This window comes from Camelus bactrianus, chromosome 19, assembly GCF_048773025.1.
Source record: "Camelus bactrianus isolate YW-2024 breed Bactrian camel chromosome 19, ASM4877302v1, whole genome shotgun sequence".
Lineage (NCBI taxonomy): Eukaryota > Metazoa > Chordata > Mammalia > Artiodactyla > Camelidae > Camelus > Camelus bactrianus.
The window spans coordinates 9465934-9486068 of NC_133557.1; the positions used below are offsets into that span (position 1 = coordinate 9465934).

A 20135-nucleotide genomic window follows, 5' to 3' on the forward strand; every position below is an offset into this window, starting at 1 on the left:
AAAATCCAAGGGCTGAACCAACTAGCCCCTGTCCCCACCCCATCTGGGGAAGGGTCCAGTCCAACCTCCAGCTGGAGACTTCGCAGGTCCCTGGGTTTGTGAGGCTGCACACAACACTGCCTTATTCCGTCCTGCTCCTTGCCCCTCCTTCTCCCTTGCCTCCCCAGGGGCACCCCAGCCCTGCCCGCCTGCCTCCTCTTTGTCTGCCAATCTGTCTCCATCCCAAGATGAGCCCCAGGCCTCCGCCAGCCAGTCTGCACTCCACCTGCAAGACCCAGAGAGAGGCCTCTATGCTCCCAACTGCTACTTACTTACCCTGGGGAAAGGTCCAGGGGAATGGTTCATACTCCCGGCCTCCCTGTCAGCCCAGGTTAACAATCACCCCCCTCCACCACCACCCCATCATTGGGAGCATCCTCTCCCATCTAAGGTGCTCAAAGTCTCTCCATGTGACAAGTGAGGAAATGGGGGACAGAGAGGCACAGAGGCTTGCACGAGGTCACAAAGCAAGAAACAGGAGCAGCCAGGATTTAGACTTGCTCTCTCTTCCCACCTCAGCCTCCCACTCCCAGGCTCCAGCAGGTAGCAGGTGACAATTTTGAGATGGTCACATGTGGCAGGGATATTGTTGGCCCTGAAAGATTCAAGGCCTTCATAGGCTCACAAAGCAGCCACAGCCTGTCCCTGGGGCATGCTGGTGCCGCCTTCTTCTTTCTCCATTAGGCATGATCCTCACTGATGCCACCACCCAGGAGATAAGGCTCAGAGACAGGCAGACACTGGCCAGGGGTCACACAGTTGCTTTTGCTTTTCTAAACTACAAGTAGGGTGATATTTTATGGGTGCCAATTCATCCTCTGTCCAGCCCCATCTCAGAGAACCCTGGACTGTCCAGGCCAGAATAACAGTGGCAGTAACGACAGGCACATTTACTGAGCACTCACTGTGTGGCAGGCATGGCTGACATGTGCTCCGAGACACTGTTGCAGGAAAATGGAGTGGGAGAGGATAGCCATGTCCCAGGTCCCAGGCAAGTCCCTGGGATGCACCCCAGCAAGTGAGGGTTCTTGGCTTTGCACAGGAAAAGAATTCAAGAGTGAGCCACAATAGAGTGAAAGTAGATTTATCCAGGGAGATAGATACACACTCCACAGACTGAGTGCAGGCAGTCTCTGAAGGCAACAGAGAGAGAGACCTGCAAGGTACGGGGTTGTTAGTTTTTATGGGCTCGGTACTTTCGTATGCTAACGAGTGGGGGGATTATTCCAACTATTTGGGGGAAGGGGCGGGGATTCCCAGGAATTGGGCCCTGCCCATTTTTGGACCTTTTATGGTCAGCCTAGAAACTGCCATGCCGCCTGTGGAGGTGCAACGGGGCTCAAGATCTACTGGAAGCGAATCTTCCGCCATCTTGGTTCTAACCTGTTAACCTATCCTCAGTTGCTGTGTCATTCTTTTAATGGCTGTGCCCTGTCCCCTTCCATCCTGTCTCAACTGTCTGATGTCATCCTCTTCAGGAGCCTGTGACAGACATGCAGTTAGCAGCCCCGGCCACACATACGGTCACTAGCCTCAGAGGGGCCAATACTTTAGCTCTAACTGCCCTAGACCTACCCTCCATTTTATAGATGGGGGATTTGAGGCCCAGAGAGGGGATTTCTTCAAGGACATGCAACTAGTTAGTGTCAGCACCAGCCTTTCCCAGGCAGTTTACCCAGTAAGAGTAATCCTAGTCTACTCTTACAGCACTTGACAGTTTGCTAACCTCTCATCTCCTCTCAGGAAGAAGGCAAGGGTTTCTTCTGTCTAATGGTTAACATTTGGGGATTTTTATACGATGTGCCACTATAATTCTAAAAACTTTATATTCACTCATTTAATGCTCACAAATACCCTACAAAGTGAGTACATTTATTATCCTGGTTTTGCAAATGAGACTGAGGCCAGAGTTTAAATCATCTGCCCAAGGTCACACAGCCAGGATTAGAAGTCAGGCAGCTGAGGTTTTAACCACTATGATGTCTTTCTTTACTGTGGAAAAATCTGAGGCTCTGCGAAAGGACAGGACTTGCCTGAGGCCACAGAGCTAGAGAGCGTGGGGTTGGGCTGGATGGCAGCTCGGACCTCCTGCCTCCAAGCCCAGGGCTGGTTCTTCTCCCTGGCAGTGCTTTTTCTCACTCAGTGTTTGTTGGTTAAGAGACACTCACTGGGAACCTTCTTTGCCAGAACAACCATCACAGCTTCCCTGCCCAAAAGGTGAGGCAGACAGGAAACAGACACCCACAACTTGAGGCATGAACGGGTTCCTGCAGGTTCCAGGGGCCGCAGGGGGAGTAACTGGTAGGACATTGACCCACCCTGGGAATAAAGGGAGGCTTCCAGAATTCTGGTCCTTGAGTCAAGTGGGAGCTTTTCCAGAAGGACAGGGTGGCATAAGACATCCCAAACTGAGGAAAGAACACATGCAAAGGCCAGCAGTGTGAGACAGTGTGAACTGCTGTGGAGAGTTCTGTTCAGCCCTGAGCAAGGGTGAAGACTGAAAAGGTTGAACAGGGAGGATCATGGAAGGCCCCTGAGGGAGTCAGGATACTGAAGCCCTGACCCAAATCTGTGCATATCTCACAGCATAACCTCAGTATTTCCATCCATAAAATGGGAGTAGGGGTAGAGAGTTGGTGTCTAAAGACCCTGTCAGCTCCAACTTTTGGTTGGTGGAGTCAGGATGGATTTGAACAGGAGGATAGTTTTAGTGTAAAGGCAGGAGGCAAGGGAAAGAAGGTCATGTTGGGAAGGGAAAAAAAGGTCCAGAGGAAAGAGAATGCAGAGTAGGTGTTGAAAGGAAAGTATATGGTTTCTATACAGGGTCTCTGGGATGGTGTAGACAGAGGAGAGCACGTGAAAAGTTTGTATTAGTCCGGACTCTTCAGTTACAAGTGAAAGAAAGAAAAAAAATCACTGAAATTTATTAAAATTTCATAGAAATTTTTATAGAAAATTTTACAAAAATTTATAGAAATTTATAAAACGAGAAGTCCAGAGCACTGGCTTTAGGCATGGCTGGATCCAGGTGCTGACATGTTATTGTGAGGACCCTGTTTCTCCCTCCCATCTTGGCTTTGATTTCTTCATTGTTTTCACTCTCAGGGAGGTTCTAACCTCATGGAGGCAAAGGTGACCACCCATAGCTCCAGAATCCATCACATAAACTATTCTCCTCACGGAAAAAAGAGATTCTCAAACCCACCCAGGGCATTATCCTGGACCCTTTTCTTTCTCTCACATCTAACATTAGATCTATCCTCAAATCTTGTTGGATTTGCCTATAAAAGAGAGACAGAATTTCCCTACATCTCCCCACCTCCAATGATAACAGCCTGGTCCAAGTCACCCTCACTATTTACTCTACTTTCTAAATTGATGTATTACATTCATGTAGAGAGAACACAACTGGAGATGTACATCCAGCTCAACGAATCTTCACACAGTGAGCGCATGATGTAACGTCCACCCAGATCAAGACATAGAACACTGACAGCATCCCCAGAAGCCTCCCTCCCACCCCCTCCTAGTTAATACCCCTTAACAGTGTGTCCTCTTATGTGTCTGAGTCACCATCATCTCTCGCCTGATTTAGTGCATCAGTTCCTGGATTTCTCAAGCTTTCACTCTTGCCCCTTTCAGTTAATTCGGTCAATTCAGAGACCTTATAAAATGTAAATCAAAAGATGTTCCTCCTCTGTCAAACCCTCCCATAGCTCCCATCTCATTTGGTATAAAAGCCAAAGTTCTTATCGTGGCCTGGATGGTCCTAAACATGGGGCACCTCATCCACTCTCCTACCGCCTACCTCCTCTAGCAACCCCTGCTCCAGACATACTGGCTTCTTTCTGTTCCTCACTGAGGCACACTCTCAGGTACTCATGCACAGACCATTGTACTTGGCTGTTCCTACTACCTGGAATCCTATTCTTCCCCACCATCCCCATAGCCCCATGGTTCACTCCATCACCTCCTTTGAGTCTGTGTTCAAAGGTTCCCTTCTGATGTCTGCTCCCACCCAAGATGAAGTAATAGGAACTGAATTTACTCTCCCACTTGAAACAACTACAAAAAAAACAAAACAAACAAACAAACAAACACCCAGGAAAAATACATGAAATGACAGTTTTCAAGACACTGGGCATCAGGCAATGAAGAGGAGTGATCCCTGAGCGATGAGAAGTAAGCAGTGTGAGCCCTCTCACTGCCCAGGTTTACTGCCTGGGAGGCATTTCCAGACCCTAGTACAGGGAGCGGGTGAAGCCCAGCAGACTCTGAGTTAACAAAATGCAGCTGAAGAATCTGGGAAGACCAAGGAGAGCAGAACTTGCGGGACAGAGTATCAGAGAGGAGAGAGCTAAGCAGAGAGAATTCCAGAGATCTGCAGAAATTACCCCTAGAGTATTAGGCTGAGCACTGGTTGGCAGTTTTGTGTGATAAAACTTCTCTGGGCCTGGTAAAAACATGGGTAAATATGAGAGCAGTGCCTAGCAGTCACACTGGACCAAATATAGTGCCAAATGGGAAAAAAAATTATAAGTCATGGGTCAATAGTTAGAGTATTTAGGAAAGTATACTTCACAGTATTGGTAAAAAATTAGCCCTAAACAGAGCACTGCTCTGCCACATTCAACAAATCATAAAAGCGAGATTTGAAAGGATCAAAGTGTTTCCGTAACCTAACTGAATCTCAGAGCAAAAGTCAAAGAGACTTATAGAAATACAAAAACATACAGCATCCAACAAAGGCAAAATTCACAACATCTGGCATCCAAAGATTACAGGCATGCAAAGAAGCAAGAAAGCATGGCTCAAAATGAGGAGAATAATGAATCAGTTGAAACCCAGAACTGACAAAGAAATAGTGGACAAGAACATAAACAATGATTAAAACTGTATTCTATATGCTCCAAAATTAAAGAGATACATGGAAGATATAAAGAGATCCAACTTAAACTTCTAGAAATGAAAACTACAATGTCTGAAATGAAAAATACGCTGGGATTAATGGCCCACTAAACACAGCAGAAGAAAAGATTAGCAAATTTGAAGACACAACAAAGAGAAACTATTCAAAATGGAACACACAAAGAGGAAAAAAATAATAAAATAAAAACAAAAGTATCAAGAGCTGTGGAACAACTTCAGACAGTCTAATATATGTGAAATTGAGGTCCCCAAAGGAAAGGAAATATTTGAAAAAGAATGGCTAAAGAATGGCTTAAAATGTTCCAAATATGACGTAAACTAAAAACTAAAACACAGATACAAGAAGCTTAACAAACCTCAAGCACAAGAAACAGGAAGAAAATTACCCTTTATGATCAAATTGTTCAAAACCAGTGACGAAGAAGAAAATATTTAAAAAACAGTGAGAGAGAAAAGACATGTCTGTACAGAGGAACAAAGGTAAGGATAATGGCAAATTTCTTATTGGACACGACGGGAGTTAGAGATATATACTATAAATTCTAATGCAACCACTGAAATAACAACATGAGGAATTACAGCTAATAAACCAATAAAGGAGGTAAGATGGGAGGATGAAAAATGCTCAGTTAATCACAAATGAGGCAGAAAAAAAAGAAAAAGGAAACAAAGAGATACGGGACAAAAAGAAAACAAATAGCAAGATAATAGACTTAAATCTAACCATATCAATAACCACATTAAATGTAAATGGTCTAAACAGCCCCAATTAAAAAGCAGAGATGGTCAGATTGGATTTTTATAAAGATCCAAATACATGCCACCTACCAAAAAAAAAAAAAGCCTTTAAATATAAAGACACAAGTTAAAAGTACTAGAATGGAAAAAGATATTTCATACTAACACTAATCAAAAGGACATTAGAGTGGCTAGTTTCATATCAAGCAAAGTTTATTTCAGAGCAAAGAATCTTACCAGGGATAAGGTAAGGTCATTTCATAATGAGTAAGAGGCAGATTAATCAAGAACATATAACAGTTTTAAATGGTTTAATTTTAATGGCAGAGATCCAAAATACATAAAACAAAAACTGATAGACCTGCAAGGAGAAATAAATCCACAATTATAGACTGAGTGAGATTTCAAATCTCGATAAACGAAAGAACAAATAGAAAATCAAATACTACCAGTGCATCTCACCTTGACCATCAATTTTAATTGCACTCCCTCACTCCCTACCCCTCTCTCCTGAACACTTTACCTTCTAACAAAATATTTATTTGTATACTTGTTTTTTTTTTTTAAGTTTATTTGTATAATCAAAGAACAGTGTCTGGCACTTAGAAGGTTCTCAAACCACCAACCAAAAAAACTTGTTGAATAAAAACATGATTGAAAGATTGTTAGTTGCTATTATTATGACTAGTACCTTGTGACTCTGCATATAGTCTTTATTGTTACTTCAATGAGTAGACCCCAACAAAATCAATATTGGAGACCCAGAATTCTCCAAGAGTAGAAATCCAGAACGCTCATGTAAGATGCACAGGATGTTAATATTCTAGAAAGTCAGAGTCTACAATGTTAGAATTCTGGGATGTTTAGAGCCGGAACATCAGAAGCAGGGACCAGAGTTGACAAGGGATCTAAACTTGGTGTGTATAGGTTCAGAGTCAAAACAGTGCTTTCTTTTATTCCACTTGCTGGTTCTAGGTGTCCCCTAACTTTAGTACCCATAAGGAGGTGTATATCCATCTCACTAACTCAGCTCAGCAAGGCAAAGAGACTGAGAAACGATCCACCCATGGCCTCAGGGGCTGTGGGAATGAGGAGAGTGAGAAGGGGGTAGAATGGGGGGGGGGGGGGCTGTATTTCTTCATTTTAATTCAGTTCCTGCTCACGGGGCCCCTTCTGGACTATAAACCTGCGAGGCCTCTCAGTCATGCAAGACTGGAGACAGTCATTATCAGAGGGAACCACCACCACCACCTGCACAGAAATAAGGGGGAGGCTGCAGCAGCCTGAGGCCTGCTCATCATGGCAGGGACCCTGCCCCATGGCCACAAAACTGGCTGGGGAGGCTGGGTCCTAGGCAGTGGGGAGATAGACTGCATCAGGTCAGGGCTGTCTAGGTCTCTAGGTCCAGAAGTGGAGCCCTCACTGCCCTGGCAATAGAGCACCCCAGCAGTGGTGGGGGTGTCCAGCAAGTGGGCTCCACATCAAATCAGTTGTTCTGCTTTGTTTTTATTTACAGCTCGTATCACCCACTGAACCTCATGACTTATGTGTTTATCTTCTTTCCCATCCAGCTCCCAAACTAGACTGTGAGTCGGTGAGGGCAACCAACAGCTCTGCTCTGCTTTTGCTGTCTTAGCACCTCCGGGTGTTCCTGTGACTCCGCATACACTGAGTGTTCGGTCAGCATTACTGGTGGCTCGCATGGATGAAGCTGCTTTTCCAGCCCTGTACACAGGGACTCTGTGCACACTGGGTTACACCCCTCTCGTGAGAAACAGTGAAGGCTGTGAATCCTCTACCCAAACAAAACTCACACCCCTCACACACTGGTACGGACACTTCCCAAGGAACATACACACCAGTCCCAAGCTCTGCACAGACCGCAAGTTTTGTGCCAGTGGTCAGGCACCACTCTCTATGCCACTGGCCCAGGCACAGAGGGAAACGCAAGGATCTGTTTCCAGCACCATCTTTCATCCATCAGATTCCAGCCCTGCCCCTGTGCCTGCCCAGGGAAAACCACAGAAAATACCAAGAACCAACACTCGTGAGCAGCGCATGCTGGGTGCCCAGCATTCAGCCCATCACCTCCACCACCCCTGGGCACAGAGCTGTTACTTGACACTTACACAACCTCACACAGTGAGTGAAGCGCACTTTCTGAACCCCTTTGAAAACCACCCTGCTATCAGCCTCTACAATATCCCCGCATTTACCCTCCATTTAGGATCCTGGTTCTCAATATTATAGGAATCACACGCTGTCTTTCTGAGGCTGGGTCAACTACTGGCAAAATCCCAGAAAAATGCAGAGGCAGGATTTATCAGGCAAATTCCCAGGGATTCTCCCTCCCCCGCCTACCCTCCACCTCAGCCATTGGAGCCTGTAGACCCTCAAGCCTGGAACCAGGCGTTACACACCTGGGGTACCGCATAGGTGGCCGGGTCCCCTCTTTTTGGACACTGCTGGAAGGCCCCTCCCCAATCCTTAGACTTCTTCTGTGCCTAGCACCCCCCCCCTTAATTACTACCGCGCTGCTTAATTGGGCGCTGTGTGTGTGTGTGTGTGTGTGTGTGTGTGTTTCGGGGGCTGGGGGGATCACTCCTCACACATAGGGCGGCCGGGTGGAGGGGGATGCTGGCTCCCTGCCCGAGAGAGACCCCTCCCCCCTCCCCGGCCGCTGGAGGATTGTGAAGCTCAAACAGATGGACCGAGATGGGGCGGGGGCGCGCTGACGGGGTGCGAGACGGCAGCGGCGGCCGCGCCTCCCTGCGCCCTGACAAAGGCGGGGGCCGGCGGCGCGGGCGCCTTATCAGCGCGAGCAGACCGGGCGGCCGGGCTAGCGCCCGCGGCCGGCGATCAGGCGCACAAAGGCCCGGCCGGGCGGGGGTGCGGGGGGCGCGAAGATTAATTGCCCAATCAAGTTGTCGGCGCGGGGCGGGGGCGGGGCCGCGGCCCCGGGGGACGCGGGGCGGCGCATAATGAAGTGTGCAAAAAGTTAATTTGCTCCGCGAGTCGCTGCTCGCCACAATCAAAGGCGGGTGACGGGAAGGGCGGGAGTAGGGAATGTGTCCCCCGCCCCAGCTTGCGATCCGGGGGACGCGGGGGGAAGGGACACAGGACACCCCAGGCGGGGGAGGGCGGGCAGAGGCTGCCAGACGTGCTTTCCACTGCCACTTCCGCCGCCGAGTGTTCCCTGGTAGGTCCCGTCCAGTCTCAGAGCGCCGCTCGCCTCTCCTGCACGCACAATGGTTGATATTTCTGGAGCGTTCACTCGGTGCCAGGCTTTGCGCCAAGCGTTTCCTGGCGTGATCTCCCATCTCAACCCGAGGAGGTAGGGCCGGTGAGCATTCTCTGCGGCAGAGAAGCCCAGGGCACAGAGATGCTCCAGGAAGTGATCCAAGGTCACACACCGGACCCTTAAAGGGCCTGGAGCCTTAGGTGGAAAGCGTCAAGGACAAAATACACCGGACAATAGGAGAGACGATTTTATTCAAGCTCTGGCAATAGGGGGAGAACCCACAATACCAAGATCACTGTGTCTAGGCATGGCTGGTTAGACTTTTATAGGGTGAAGAGAACAGGTTACAGGTGGGGGATTTAGAGTCAAGATTGTCTCACAATCAAGGGAAGTCACCTTAATCAGCAGAACAGGAAATGTTTATCTCTGTGTCTAAGTTTCAGATGGGACAGTTCTAATCTCAGCTAATCAACCATGAGACAAAGAATGGGAAGGGGAAGGTCTTTGTCTGGCCTTACCAGCAGATTCAGGCTGTAGGGGAAAGGTCACAAACAAGGGAGTCATCTGGAGTCTTATGGGAGCCATGAGAAAGATGGACAGAGTCTGATCTAAGTCTTATTGGGAAGGTCTTGGCTTTCAGTAAGCCATTTCCCGGAACACAAGAGAGTAGAAGGATTGCAGAAAACAAGGCTGGGGGAATTTCTTAACCATCCATGTTTCCTAGGAGCACAAGGTGCAGGTAAAGTTTAACCCTGTTAAAAGGTTGGCTGATGACGCAGGTAGAAGCTCTGGTTCCCTGCAGCTTTGCTGAGTGGCTTAGAGCCACTGCCTGGTAAGGGGCTCATCCCCAGTAAATATAAATGTCTCTTTAGTCATTTCTCTGAAGATGTAACCTTGGGCAAGTCATTTGATCTCTCCTCCATACAGTGGGAGCCATAATACTACTCACCTAAGAGGATACACAAGGGCATAAACAGCAAGCACAAAGCAAAGCACCTGGAACCTGGTAGGTGTGGAAATGCAATTACTGTTAGTTATGAGTACCCCTATTTTCTCAGAAAGCAGAGGTGTCCAGATTTGAATTCAAGCTACGTAGTTTCTGAACCTGCAAGCTGACCCAGGTACCCAGCCAGGTCTCTGTATATTGCTTCAGTCCTCCAACACCAACCACATCTGGAACCTGTGTCCCAGGTACTAGGCATCCTGATGGGAAAAGGACCAGGCCCTGCCCTTTGTGAGTGGCTCACCCTGTGAGGCTCGCTGGCCCAAAATGGACAGTTGCATGGAAGCCACAGTGGCCATGGGACCTCAGGGGACATGCCAAAACTGGGGTTAGGGACAGCTTTGCGGAGATCTGAGGGGCATGTCTCAGATGCCCACAAGCCAGTCGACACAGAGGAGTGGCTGGCCCTGGCCCCAAGCCCCATCCAACTCCCACCAAGACCCCCTCCTCCTCAAGAAGCAGCTTCCAGGACTGGCTCACCCTCTGGAGCTGACTGGTGGCTCTTGAGTCCGAGTTCTCTGACCCACTGCCCAGGCCTGTCCCTGGGCCCAGGCAGGAGCAGGAGACTGGGGAGGAGCCCTTGAGGGTGGACAAGAGCCAGGCTTGCAGGCGAGAAGGAGCAGGATCACAGCCAAACCAAGATTTATGGGCCCGATCATAATAATGAAAGAAAGAAAGAAAAAAAGGACGCGTGTTCGGCAATGCCCAGGGACCAGGACTGCTGCCCTATTACCAAAAATGTCGTCGCTCTCGCCTCTGCAAATTAGCATAAAACATGCTGTTTTGCATCCATTTGCATGCCATTTGCATGCTAATAACTTGACGCCACAATGCACCCAGGCCCCTAAGTGGCTTCTGGTCCTTGCTTTTCTCCCAGCACTTGCTCCTTGTCTTGCATTGAGAAAACTAGGAGATCTGAGTTCTAGGCTAGGCTAAGCCACCCACTCCCTGTGGGACCTGGGCTGATCCCTGCCCCTCTCTGAGTCTCAGTTTCCCTGACTGTAGGCTAAGAGAGACAGACTAAGCAGGAGTTTTCATATTATGCTCCAGTAGCCCCCTTGGGGGCTGCAGACACAGAGACGGGGGAGCAGGTGGGGCAGGCGCCCCCTCCTTCTAGCCCCTTGAACAGCTGGGGCTCTGAGTAAAATTTCTCTTGAGCAATGCAGAGCTTCTTGTTAAAAACAAAGACCAAAAAGTTTGCAAACAAATGACTCAGTTATCTCTCCTGAGTCTTTCCAGTACAAAGTTCTCTAAAGATTTGAATAATAATAACAATCAGAGTTAAACAGAGCACTTACCATGGTACAAGCACTGTTCTAAGCCCCAGGGACACATGACTCACTTAATCTTCCCACAACTCTTGAAATAGGTGCTATTATTATACCCCCATTTTATAGATGGGTAAACTGAGGCACTGAAAGTAATATAGCTAGGTTTGAACAGCCACTACATGGTAGAGTGAAGATTCACACAGCCTGGCTCTAGAGTCCACACCATGAGTTTTGCCAGGTCAACCCTTCCATTATACAGATGAGGATACTAAGGCCCAGAGAGGGAAAGACAGTTTCTAAGCATAACAGCTAAACTGGCTCTTGAAACTTGTTTCTTGCCCAAGCCCCAGGCTCTCTGCCATCCTGGGAAGGATGACCAGAGAAGGGAGGTCTGGGGTTTCAAAGATGCTCAGGACTACTCCTTTCTCGGTCCAATGGGCTTGCCGGGTTGAGGCATGCTTTCTCCCCTGGCCGCTCCCAGAGCCTGCTTCCTCCTCCTCAGCTTGCCTTGTTCCAGCTGGTGGACTTCAGGGAACAGGCCCCAAAAGCAGCCAGGATGAGCCCCTAAATCAGGACAGACAGCAGGCAAGTGAGAGCACCAGGTGTGCCCGTCAGAGCCAGCACACAAGGCCCTGCCTGGCTGTGCAGGTGGAGGAACTGCCCAGGGGGCTCCCCTGCAGGGGGCTGGGAGGCTTTATCTCTGCAGAGGCAGGCAGTGCCAGGCCAGCAGGTGCTTGGCCCCCACCCCTCGGGGGTCTGGCTGGGAAACCCCCAGATGTAGGGATGACCGGCCTCCCTGAACGGTGCCCCATGGGGGTCTAGTCAATCCCCTCTCTATTCAGTGCCCCTTGATGGCACCCTGGCCCTTCTCAAGCCCCCTCCCTCCTGCCAGCCTCCCCCTCTCCCCTGCTCCAGCCACCCTGGCTTTCTCTCAGCTCCTCCCACACCACACGCCCCAGCTCTGTCCTACCTCTGCACATTTGCACTCACCATGCCCTCCACCAGGAACACCCTGCTTGGTTGCTTCACACCCCTGGGTCTCAGCTCAAGAGGCACTTCCTCACTGGCTTCCTCAGAGAAGCCTTCACTGCGCACACCGTCTAAAGCGCTCACTACCTCCCCTCCCCCTCCCTCCCTAGCACTTAACCTTGATTTCGTCTCAGCCATTATTACAATCTGAATTTATCTTGTTTATTTATGTGTCTCCTCATTTAGTGCCCGTCTCCACCACTAGACTCTCACTCCAGGAGAGTCAGGACCGTGTCTGTCTTACAGAAATATAGTTCTCAATAAATATTTGTTGAAGGAAAGAAATAAAGAGGGAAGACAGGCTGCTGAAGATTTATTTGGTTGGCTTTGGTCTCCCCTCCCCCACTTTGCCCTAGAATGTCAGCTCCATGAGGAACAGGGATTTATGTCTGTTTCCTTTGTGATTCCCAGAGGCTAGCATGGTGCCTGGCACACAGTAGGTGCTCAATAAATATTTGTGCACGAATGACTAAGTGTGCAAGATCTCTTCACTGGAAATCAGGAGACCTGAGTCCCTTGCCAGCAGTGCCCCTGATGTTGTGTAGGACCTCAGGCAAGTTCCTTCCCTCTGGGGACTTCAGCCTCCTCATCTGAAGGCTGGACTTTGGAATCCCTGTCAGTTTCACCAGGACCATGAAGGGTAGAGCGTGGTCTTTCCTCATTCCTCCCCAGGGGAGGCACACAGGGTTGCTGCCAGGAGGCAAAGGGTAGGCAAACTGGTGTTCCAATCAGGACATGGCTACCACCTGGCTATGTGACTTTGAGGAAGTCACTGTCCCTCTCTGAGCCTCCATTTCCTCATTTGCAAAAGGGGCACAGTAGCTGTGAGGACTGCATGAGATGATGGAAGGGAAAGTGTTGTGCATACTATAAAGCACCACGCCCATTGATGTCATTTCTCTTCAGCAAAGCAGTGCAGCTAGGAGATCACAGAACAGCTCCACCCAGCGCATTTCTGTTTCTTTATTTAAAAGAAGGTCTTAATAGTACTGACCTCACAGGGATGTTGTGAACATGAAGATAAGAAAGTGTGTGTATGTAGCTGGCACATAGTAGGGGCTTCATAACCACAGCCCTTATAGTCACTAACTGCCTCTGTGGTTCATCCTGATTATGGATTTTCCAAATAATCAGAGCACAAAGGGTGCAGGTGGGCGTGGTTTGAGTTCAGTGTTGGAGATGGGTTGGGGAGGATGAGGCAACAGAGGTGGGTCAGGTTGAGATCAGGCAGCCCTGAGGGCTGGATAAGAAGTTAGCCTTTATTGTGGGAGAAGTGGGAGCTACAGGATGGTTTTAAGCTGGGAAATAAAAATGATCCAATCTGAGTTTCAAAACACTCTGGCTGCCAGGTTGCCAGGATGGCTGGCATTGCTAGACCTTCCCCATGTCCATTATCTCCCTTTCCCTTAGTATTAGAAACCCCAAAACATAGCTGGACACATGGACACGAGAATAGAGACCACACTTCCTGGCCTCTTGCAGTTAGGTGTGGCCATGCGTCCCCATCTTGGCCAAGAGGAGGTAAGTACAGTACTACATACAACTTCTCGGGGAGGTCCCTAAAGAGCGGGGAAACATTCTTTGCCTCTTCCTCCTTCCCTCTGGCTGGAATATAAACATGATGGCTGGAGAACAAGCAGCTATTTTGGGCCATGAGGTGTTGAGGAATGTAGCACAATATGATAGAAGGAGCGTGGGTCCCCCAGGATCAGGGAGCCATCTTGCTAGCCTAGGATTGCCTGCCTCCAGACTGATTATAAGAAAGATCACTGTCTCCTTTAAGTCATTCTTCTTTGGGAATCTCTGCCACTCATCGTCAACTCCAAAACAAACAGATGCAGTTGGCACAGGTGATCTTGGAGTGCTGTGGCCCATCTCGAGGCGTACAGGGCAGAGGACTTTCCTGGGTCTTTTTTTCTGCTCACACAGTCCCTGAAGCCCCTGGCCTCTGCTGCCCAGCTCTGCCTATCCCCAGGCACAGCCCAGGTCAGCCCATTTCTGGGCCAAGCTCTGACAGGTGCAGAGCTTGTGAGGGCCTGAGACCAGGGCTCCTACTGTGGTTTTCACAGCTCTGAGAGGCAGGGCAGAGAGAGGACAGTGGACCATGGCAGGATGGCATTGTCCATCCTGGTGGCCACCTCCAACCCCTTCTCACCCCACTCCACATGGCACCCAAGATAGCTTCTTGGTGCCCTCTTCTGATCTCACAAATCCCACCACAGTGCCCTCCTGTAGCCCCCAAGGCCCTCAGATTGATATCCAATATCCTCTTTGGCCCACCGGGTCCTGGAGGATGGGGCACAATTCTTCAGTGCATGGTTTCAAAGCTGACTCATGAGCACAAATCCTCGCTCCTATGGACTCTGTGACTTTGGGCAACTCATTGAAGCATCTTGGGTCTTAATTTCCTCCTCTAAGAAATGGAGATGACTATAATGACCGCTTCCTGAGTTGGTGCCGGGATTCTGGTTATTTACCATAGAGTAACAACCCACCCCAAACACAGTGTTGTTAACCAGGTTCTTATGCTCACAGATTCTTATGGGTCAAGAATTCAGACAGAGCACATTGGAGATGGTTTCCTTCCATTCTACAATATCTGGGGCCTCAGCTGGAAAAAGTTAAAGGCTGGGCACCGGAATCATCTGGATGTGTCTTCCCTTACATGTCTGGCAGCCAAGCCTAGCTCAGCTGAGGCTATTGGCCAGAACACCTATGTGTGGCCTCTTCTTGTGTCCTGGGCTTCCTCGCGGCATGGCGGCTGGGTTCCAAGAATGAGTGTCCTCTGAAACCCAAGCACAAGGGGTACGGCCACATCTAACTTAGCCTCAGAAGTCACACAGTATCATTTATGCCACACTTTATTTCCAGAAACAATCACAGGAGGGAACATAGACCCCCACCTCTTGACAAGAGGATTGTCAGGGAATTTGGAGTTATATTTTTAAATGCTTGAACAATGCATAGCTCATCATAAGCACTCATTAAATGTTAGCTGGGAGAATGGCAGTAGTATAATAGTAGCAGGATTTAATCTTATATGTGTTGAAACAGTCATATCATGTAACACTAGGCATAAAAGGTTAATGGAGGAGGCACAGGGACAGGTCCCTGGAACCCGACATCCCCACTAGGCTGAAAGATCAAGTTTGGATAATAAGAGCTAACAGATATTGGGTGCTTACTAGATGCCAGACACCAAGCCAAGCACTTTCCATGCATGATCTTATATAATCCACACAGCCATCCAAGAGGAAGGTCCTAGCATTATGTTCATTTATTGATGAGGAGCCAGAGGCTCAGAGAAGCAAAGGGTCTTGCCCAAGGCCACACAGCTAGGAAGAGGCACAGCCAGGATTTGAACCGAGACAGTGAGTTGTCAGAGCTGGTCCTCATTTCCCAAGACTAAGCTGGGCAATAGCCAGCCTGGCAGGTGGAACAGGCCATCCTGACTGTTTGGTGACAGACAGGGAGGGCTCGTGCTGCTGGATGGAGAGCCAGGACCAGGAGGTTTGTCAGCTGCGAGCCCACAGTCACAGGCTGGGGGAAGGGGGCCAAGACCTCCGTCTGGAGGGATGGAGGAGGGAGGGAGTGAAGAGAGACCAAAGAGCAAGGCAGAGCCCTCCTCGAGAGGCAGCAAAGCACGAAGGGATAAAGATAAAGCCTGGGTCAAGCAGAGCTGAGCCCCAAGATCACAATGGAGCCCTGACCTCTGCTCCCTGGAGCACCCACCAGGCAGTCACTGCTCCCCAGTCTGAATCAGGGCTCAGCCAGCCACGGGGGGCCTCAGCTGTAGTAGGAGAAGCAGGAGGATGGGGAGGGGAGCACCACTCCCTACAACAGCCAGGTGGGGACTCCCAACCGCTTTGGGTCCATAAGGGCAACCAGCGTACTGCCAGGGCGGGGGCCAGCTCTCCCCAGGCCCTCTGGCCTTGACTTGTCCTCTCTTCTCGCCTCCTCTCTTTCCCTTCCCTCCCTCCTGATTTCCGCCCATCCCTCCTTCCATTCTTCCTTCTTTCCTTCTACTCCTTCCTTCCATGCTTCCCTCTCTTCCTCCCTCCCTTCCTCCTTCCTTCTCTCCTTTCTTTCCTTCCTTCTGCATTATAAAATCTCATGAGGAGAAGGTGCATTCCCCAGAGGCAGCAGTCAGCCTGGTCTGAACATGGTTATGACCATGGACTTCTCCATAAAATGAAACCTGACTCCTGAGCCATCACAAAACTAAGGGTGTCATGAGTCTGTGATGAGCTCCTTTGACTCTCCAGAAATCAAATACAACAGGGGTGTCAACTCCTCTCTGCCCCCAAAGTCACAGAGCACTTTGTGTATCTCCCAGAGCACACGAGCACCCAACGTGTTACTAAGAGGCAGCTTCCTGGGGCACTAGATTACGAGCCAGAGCACCCCGCACTCATTGCTCAGCGCCTTTGAGCCCTGGTTTTTCTTGGCTGAAACCACTTCACAGGTTGAGAAGAGGGTGGGACAATACGATGCACAGTTGCACTCTGTCCCAGGAGTGCTTCTGCCTCACTGGGTCCCTTGCTGGCACAGGCCTCTGACCTTTCTCCCAGGCCCACGGGGCAGAGCCAACTCCCAGCCGATGTTGGCAAGCGGCTGGGAGGGTGGACCGGCAGGCTGTCAGGGCCGGCCTTGTGCCCAGAGAACCTTCTGTGCCACTGTTCCTCAGCCAGGGAGGCCCAGCCCACCGGCCACTTCCTGTGCTCCTGGCAGGACGGGGCTGGAAGCCCCTCCTCTCCTGCCTCCTGCTCAGCTGACCACGGTGGCCACCCTCCCCCACCCACACCCAGGCCCTGGAAACAGAAGTCTCCAATATAAATGCAAATTTGCTGCGGTCCCCAGTCGCAGGCTAGCAGCTCCAGCCCATAGTGCAGGCTGGGAACATGAGCAGACCCTGGCCCAGAGGAGATAAGGCCTTTCTGGGCCACCCCTGCCCCAGGCCCTGCCCACTCCTTAGCCTGTCAGCTCCACAAAAACCCCAGGGAGTCCCAGCCCTTCCTCTTCACTGCCCCTGAAGGCCCATGATAGGCCTGTGAAGGCCCCCCTCCCCCCTCGCCACCATCAAGGAGGGCTGCAGTCTTCAAACAGTGATGGTGCTCCGCCTGCTGCCCTCCCAGCCAGCAGGGACAAAGCCTGGAAGCAGGCGAGAGAGGTGCAGGCGACATGGGAGCTAATCTCTACCGTCATCACCCACCAGGCTGAGGCCCGCCACTGGCCCACAGCATTCCTTTGTGTGAATTAGAAATAGGCACCTATTTCTCTTGCTATGAGCCCCTCAGCAGGGTGCAAGGCAGCTGCTTGGCCCCAAGCTGGGCACCCCTGAGCCCGTCACTGGCACAACTTTAAGCCTCAGCTCTTGGCATGGCCCATCTCCTCTTTAGGACTTGGTTCCCCCTCTGGCCAGAGGGATCACCTAGAGAGACTTCCAGGTGCTGTACAAGCCCTCTGAGGCTGAGAACACAGAGCCCCTGGAACTGGACAGGGAAGCCCCATGGGTATGACCTCTTCTGACTCAGGTATCTTATCATCCTTCCATTCCTAGGTCCTAGACACTCCCATCCATCAGCCACAACTCCAGGACTCTTAACAAGGGAGCTAGGTGTCTCTGGCAGAAGCATTCTGTGATCCACATGAGCCAGAGGAGGCATAGGTTTGGGGTCACAAGAAAGGCTCTAGAATGACCCCGGTTCAAATCCAGTACATTACTGACTCCACTCCTAATGTCACCTCCTCAGAGAAGCCACCCCTGATGGCCTCATATGGAGTAATCCCTTCCCTACCTCCAGAGACCACATCATATTGCCCTGCTGGTTTTCTTCATAGCATTTATCATTATGTGAAATCATCTCATTCATTTATGTCTTTCCATGGTTATTTTCTGTCTCTCTTTCCCTTATTGGAATTCAAGTTTTGACAAGAGCAGGCACCATGAATTGATAACTTCTCCCTCGACACTTTCTGGGAGGTGACAGATCCCACGCCATAAGGTTAGTGTGAAGCCTTCATGGACACAGCCAAGGCTGCTTAGCAGAGAACCAGCACACAGCAGGTGGTCAATAAATGCTAATGGTTGTTGTTATGACTGTTATCATGAAAAGGCTGTGGGTGTCCTGGTCCTCATTCCCTCTGTAAAGAGATGGGGTAACCTCCTTATTGCCTGAAACTTCACAAAGTTGCTACAAGTGTTAAGTGGCATAAAGAGAAAACGCTTTTTAGTCCCTAAATATGGTATCATTTATATGTAGAATCTAAGAAGAAAAAAAGATACAAATGAGCTTATTTACAAAACAGAAACAGATTCACAGACATAGAAAACAAACCTACGGTTACCAGGGGCAAAAGGGAATGGGAAGGGACAAATTTGGAGTTTTAGATTTGCAGATACTAACTACTATATATAAAATAGATAAACAAGTTTCTACTGTATAACACAGGGAACTATATTCAATATCTTGTAGCAACCTATAATGAAAAAGAATATGAAAAGGAATATATATATATAGATGGAAACATTATACTGTGCACCAGAAACTGACACATTGTAAACTGACTATACTTCAACTAAAAAAAAAAAAAAAAAAACATAAAGAATGGCTCACCCCTCCCAATTGCCCAACTTCTGACTTCTGGAGCCTTCCAGAGCCCTCCTTTGAGTCCAGAGGCTGTTTTTCCCTGACCTAACCCTGCCATGTCTTAGACTTCTTCAGAGGAAAGGTTTTCCAGTAAGTCAGCGTTTCTCAAAGTTTCAACATTCTCATATAACTCCCACCAACTCCCATTTGCACTCTGCCTGTATTTTATAAAATTTGCTTACTATTTTTATTTAAATTGCCCTATTTTAAAAAATAAAGCCAATTCACGCTAATGGAAAACTTTATACCACCGCCATAAATGAAAATTAGTATCAATTACTATTTTTTTAAAAAAGATAGATGTTGATATTTGCTCAATTAAATGCTTAAGTATGAGAAGTTTGATACCCCCAGCTAGATGGGAGGCCAGATCTAAGGTTTTCAAGTTCTCAAGCTGAGAGCTCTCTGGGGGACTTTTTAAACTCAGTTCACTGGACAAACATTTCATGAGAAGTTTGCTTGCCCTGCCCCAGTGGCACGTAAATAACACCCTTTCCAGTCCTCAATGCACAGAGGGTCTTACTGAGGCAGTAACTTACACCATTCAAATGCAATTAGCAGAGAATCATCACCGGAGCTGGTCTCACTGGGCACTTCTTTGCTCTTTTCAGGCAACACCACCTAATAAGTCATCCTCCTTGGGGGATGGGGTGAGAAGGAAGAGGTGGATAAAATCATCTGCCAGAGTGACGGTCTCCATGCATGCAACTGAACATGCCTGCCCCAAACACAGTCTCCAGGACCCCCTACCCAGTGCCATCCATCTACTTTGCCCATTCAAGACTCTTGGGAAGGGCAATTTAATACAATGTCATACTGTTTCTGGGAAAGGAATCAAAAGTGAGACCTCTGGCAAATTTGGTACAATGGCTCAGAAATCTCTAATTGGATGGGCAATTTCTCTCCTAGGACTTTATCTACAAGAAATCACCATGGATGTGGACCACAGTAGCTCCGGATGTTTTTGGCAACATTGATGGTAATGGCTGATAAAGTTGAAAACAACATAGATGTTCATCCATAGGGGATTCAGTAAATAGTATATTCCATACAATTGAAACTACGCAACCATTTACCAATGATGCTGTAGAATTTTAGACATGGAAAAATGTTCACACTATATTGTTAAGTAGAAAACTCACTGCAAAAAAGAACATACAGTATGTTTCATTTTTAATACATGTACATATGCATGTGGAAAGATTGGGATGGATCTGGGTTGGAGAAGATTTCTT

General features: G+C 49.0%; 1 long non-coding RNA gene across 4 annotated transcripts in view; it reads right to left on the reverse strand.

The window, feature by feature from the left end:
* The window catches only part of LOC105073604 (uncharacterized), a 71321-nt gene that overhangs the window by 12113 nt on the left and 39073 nt on the right, over positions 1–20135 (reverse strand). The window lies entirely within an intron of this gene.